The sequence below is a fragment of the Jaculus jaculus genome, chromosome 2 (assembly GCF_020740685.1).
Source record: "Jaculus jaculus isolate mJacJac1 chromosome 2, mJacJac1.mat.Y.cur, whole genome shotgun sequence".
NCBI lineage: Eukaryota > Metazoa > Chordata > Mammalia > Rodentia > Dipodidae > Jaculus > Jaculus jaculus.
Window position 1 is genome coordinate 42,829,617 of NC_059103.1, and position 5,479 is coordinate 42,835,095.

At 46.0% G+C, this 5,479-nt stretch overlaps 1 non-coding gene across 1 annotated transcript; it reads right to left on the minus strand.

Annotated features, from left to right (window-relative positions):
- Positions 1-3,844: 3,844 nt before the first annotated feature.
- On the minus strand, positions 3,845-3,953 carry LOC123459004. The gene has a single exon (XR_006635936.1). It is a non-coding gene; the product is annotated as a U6 spliceosomal RNA (small nuclear RNA).
- Between the last annotated feature and the right edge of the window lie 1,526 nt (positions 3,954-5,479).

Genomic DNA, 5,479 nt, shown 5'->3' on the forward strand with positions numbered 1-5,479 from the left:
AGAGAGACAATGAGATTCCCTGCAGCCTCTGGGGTCTCTTGCCAGTTCCTGAATCCCATACAAGGCCTTTTTTTTTTGCAGGCAGGAAATGTGGGGAAAGTTGGGAAGCAAGAACAAACAGCGAGGCATGCACTAAGAGCTCGGAGATACACCGAGAGGCAAGACCCGGCTTCTCCCAGCAGATCCCGTCCCTGCTGGAAACACTGCAGGCGCTACAGTTTTCTCGGCTAGGCAGGCAGAGAGGGGAAAGGGGCCCTCAGGGGGTGACAATATTCTAGCCCAAGAAAACAACAGAGGTGACCCCACTTCCTGTTTCTTTTTCTGGCGGGCAGCCTGGCTTGGCGGATTTTTCTGGAACTTGTGCAGTATGGGATGCTTTATGGACCAACCAGCACCTTTGCCTTCATTTAAACTGACCAGTCACGACTGTGGATGGGCGGGCTTCCCCTGCTCCAGAAAAATCCAGTCCCCCGTGGGACTGTGAATTTTCCAGCTCTAGATCCCTTTCTCCCTGAGGAGTCTGTTATCTTTGCTTTCCTTACTTCTTACTTTGAAATAAACTTTATTCTTTTTTTTTTAAAATATTACTTATTTATTTATTTATGAGAGCAAGAGAGAGAGAGGCAGAGAGAGAGAGAGAATGGGCGTGCCAGGGCCTCCAACCACTGCAAACGAACTGCAGACATGTGTGCCCACTTGTGCATCTGGCTTACCTGGGTCCTGCAGAATTAAACCGAGGTCCTTTGGCTTTGCCGGCAAGCACCTTAACCACTAAACCATCTCTCCAGTCCTAAACTTTATTCTTTTAAACACTTTCCTGCCTGTTAATTCTTTAATCAGCAGAGCAAACAAACCCCACATCCATGGACGGTAACACTACCATGGACACAGTTAGAAACATATGGGTCCTTCATTAATTCATCCTGCCAGCCAGGTGTGGCGGTTGGCGCCTATAATCCCAGTTGCAGTAGAAGGGTGGGTGTGAGTTTGAGGCCAGCCTAAACTACCAAGTGATTTCCAGGTCACCCTGGCCTAGAGTGCCTGAAAAGCAAATTCATCTTTTCATTCAGCAGACTCTCCAAAGATTGTACTTGCCCCATCATCCTCTGTCTAGAAGTCTGTAGTTGATTATTCTCCAAAAGCTGACTTAACCCATTCTATTGTACTCGTTAACCTTTGTGGGTGCTCTGGGGACACAAGGATGAAATGACAATAGCTTCCTCTGGAAGAGGACAGGTGAGGCATGAACAGAAGACTACATATATCCTGTACTGTGCAGATCCAGCACACGCTGCTGTGATCGGGGCACATACTCCAACACACCATAACACACGCACATACCAAAGACTAGCAAAGTATGTAACACAAGTCCCACACTTGTCCCAGGAGAGAAAAATGAGCTTGACCATACCATAGATTCTCCATATGCAAGGTAGAGAAGAAGAGATCTCTCCTCAAAAGCTGCTGTGAGCATTAAATGAATTAATCCCTATGAAGTGTTTTGAATGGGGCCAGCACATAGAGAATGTTAGAGGAGTGTTTGCTGCTGTTTTACGGTTTTATAACTCCAAGCTAAGGATAAGGTAGTGAGGGCTTTGAGGTCAACTAGGCAGTATGATGCTGGATGCCTATGTAAAAACAATTAGATGGGAGGTCATTAGACCAAAGTAGCTCTAACATGCCAGGTTCTTTATTATTATTACTATTATCATTTTTTTGTTGTTGTTTTTTGAGGTAGGGTCTCACTCTAGCTCAGGCTGACCTGGACTTCACTATGTAGTATCAGGGTGGCCTTGAACTCATGGTTATCCTCCTACCTCTGCCTCCAGAGTGCTGGGATTAAAGGCTTGCACCACCATGCCTGGCTCTGTTATTCTTCTTATTATTTTTTAAGAACTTTCCTGCATGAACGAATGGTGCATTGGTCCCATTCCTCTTTTATTTTCCTCTTGTCAGTGCTGTTTCTCACCCCTTTTACCCTGAGGGCCCTCCTCCATGGGGTTACTGGTATTCATCATGAGGTTACGAATAAATCATTCTCTGTGAGGAGGGACAATGTCTCAGGATACTCCTTCCCACCCTGTGCATCTTACAATCTTTCTGCCTGCTCTTCACAATGCTCCCTGAGCTCTGGCAGGTTTGTGGTAAGTCTTCTTTAATGTTGAGCTCTCTGCAACCTCTGGATTTCTACTTTGAAGAGTTTTGATTATTCTCAGTGTCTGTCATCATCTTTCTGGAGCAGGTTGTCAGGATAGCAGTGAGAGCAGCAGTGATATTTCCTGGGCTCTGGTAGATATGCTAGAGGTGAATAGTCTCGTGCTAGACAGTTAGCTGTCTTTTCTTGTCATGTTGATGGCAGCTTTTGTTGTCATCTGTTTAAAAATAAAAAAAGGTAAAAAAAAAAAAAAAGCCAGAGTCTCCAATCAAGAGTGAGAGCAGCATGGATTAAAGGGGATAAGCATAGTTAATCAAGAGATTTTAATGGGTGTAGCCACTTTTCTTGGTCAAAGATTAGTGGGAGCTTCTCTCTGGAGACTATGACCATCATGTCCACAGGATTCTGACTTGGTTCTCAGTACCAAGTATGAGTTCTCTCCCACTGAGCCTTTATCCAATCAGAAAGCCAAACCTGCATAGGCTGTGTGCCACTATTAGACAGGACACACCAGGATCTTACACAAACAAAACCATACCTAAATTGGACTAATTTCCTTTAAATCACTAACTTGAAAGAAAGCCAGGAGGTCAACTGAGTACTAAATTGTTTTGAGCTTCCTACCAGGATAGGCTAAATAAGGCAATTGTTCAAACTGTAGCCAGTTCAATAACTTATTTGTTATACTTCCACATTTAACTTATGACACTCTCTCACTCACACCCCAGAACCCCAAACCACTGCCTGTTTGGAGCTGCCCAATTCATGAATTTCTATCTCGCAAATACACTCTTTAACATTTTTATGTGCCAAAGTTTATCTTTTAATACCCGAAAGTATTCAACTGGCTTAGCAAGCCTTCAAGATTCTGGCTCTGGGGACTTCCTGATCTCTCTCTACTTCCAAGCGTGGGAGCTGTTCATAGTGTGCCTTTGAACTGTCCCCCAAACTGAAACTTGCAAGCTCTCCCTCCTTCAACACACGCAGCTGTCACACAGGGGGAGTGGGAGCTCTCCCAGAGCAGCTGAGCCCCATCCATGGCCTGGGGTAGAGCCTGGTGTGTTGCTTCTGGAGCCCAAAGTTCTCACCCTCCTGCATGAGCTTAGTGCCTCCATCATCTCACCTTCTCAGAAAACCCTCCCAAGGAAATGCTACATAAAACCAGACAGCCATTGCCTCAATTTGTGTACAGATCTGTAAGACACGGCTCATAATAGTGGGCTGCACCGTCCTGCATTCAACTCCACACTATCAGCCACCCACCACCAATGACCTCTCGCTGGTCACTTCAAGTCTCACTCTGACCTTTCCAGCCCTGTTTCTCCAGCCCTGCTCCTTAAGCCTTGTTTTCTTTTCTTTTTTTTTTTAAAGTTATTTATTTATTTATTTGAGAGCGACAGACACAGAGAGAAAGACAGGTAGAGGGAGAGAGAGAGAATGGGCGCGCCAGGGCTTCCAGCCACTGCAAACGAACTCCAGACGCGTGCGCCCCCTTGTGCATCTGGCTAACGTGGGACCTGGGGAACCGAGCCTCGAACCGGGGTCCTTAGGCTTCACAGGCAAGCGCTTAACCGCTAAGCAATCTCTCCAGGCCAGCCTTGTTTTCTTAAAGCATCTTCTAGCCCACTTTCCCTTCCTGCTTCTCCTCCTTCTCCTCCCTCCTCCTCTTCCTCTTCTTCTTCTTCTTTTTTTAATATGGAACACTTCGCGAATTTGCGTGTCATCCTTGTGCAGGGGCCATGTTAATCTCCTCTGTATTGTTCCAATTTTTAAGTATAGGTGCTGCCAAAGTGAGCACCACTTTTCCTTCCTTCTTACTTACAAACTGCCTTCCAAATGCTTCTCCCTCTAGCACTCAGTTTCTCCCAGATCCTCCCTCAAATCTAGTTTGCATATCCAAAGGCACTAAGACACTTAGCAAGACTAACTATTCCTAAGCAGTCTACTCTCCTTGGGAAGCAATGGTGGCCCCAAATAGCAGCATTGCCTTCCTTTTCACCGCTGAATCTTTTCAAGATGAATCCTTGGGCTGCTCTGAGTGATGGTGGGAATCCTTCCCTAGGTCTCCCGGGGGGGGGGGGCGGGGGGGGCGGGGAGTGTCCCTCTTAAACTTTCCTGAATCAATGGGGAGGCTCTGCTCCAGCCTCCACCACAGGACCTGGCTTCAGCTCTTCCAGAACTTCCTTGGCTGCTTTTTGCCCTCCCCCTCTCCACCACTCATTCTCACTTCTGACCCTATTCCAGGTGCTGGGTGCTCCGCTGTGCTGTTACCTGACACTCTGTGAGGGCCAGTGACTCTTGTCTCTTCTGCCTTGGTCACACGTTTCTCTGGGAGCTCTGACCTAGGTATCATCCAGACCTGTGGCTCCTCTGCAGGAGATGGGCTCTAGAAGGAGTGCCCCAAGACAATAACCCACAGTGGTTCTGTTAGTAGAATTGCACCTTATATTCTGTTTTTGCTTGGTGTTTTTTCTTGTTGAGATGTGCTGCTGGGTAGGCAATTGGAGAAAACATACGCAACACACACATCCTTTCTGTTCCATGTGGACGAGAGATAAATTTTGGGTAGGATTGGCACATTCCAGATGTTAGTTCCAATTAAAGAACTTGGTAATGAAGCATGACTTACAAGGACACACTCTGCCACATGAGGTACAAGTGATCTGATTTGAAGATTCCTCCCGCAAAGTCTGGAAGGGATGCAGTAGTTTCACTGTCTGTAGAAGACCTGATCCAAAGTCCTCCACAAAGCTCATTTGAAAAAAAAAAATTGGGTCAAGGGCTGGATAGGTGGCTTAGCAGTTAAGGTGCTTGCCTGCAAAGCCAAAGGACCCATGTTCAAATTCCCAGGATCCATGTAAGCCAGATGCACAAGGTGGCACATGTGTTTGGAGTTGGTTTGCAATGGCTAGAGGCCCTAGGCATGCCCATTTTTTTTTTCTCTCTCTCTCTCTCAAATAAATAAACTATTTTTAAAATGGGTCTCAGAAGAAGCCTCAGCAATTAAAGGTACTTGCTTGCAAAGCCTGAGCCTGAGTTCAATTCCCAGGCCAGCCATGTAAGCTGGATGAAAAATAAAAGTGGCACAAGTGTCTTGTGTTTGTAGTAGCATGAGGCCCTGACATCCCTCTTCTCCCTGCCCCAACACATGCATAAATAAATGAATATGTAGTTAAGAACAAAAGTTTCTTGGGCTGGGGAGATGGCTTAGTGGTTAAAAGCACTTTCTTTTTTTTTTTTTTTTAAATTTATTTATTTGAGAGTGACAGACACAGAGAGAAAGACAGATAGAGGGAGAGAGAGAGAATGGGCGTGCCAGGGCCT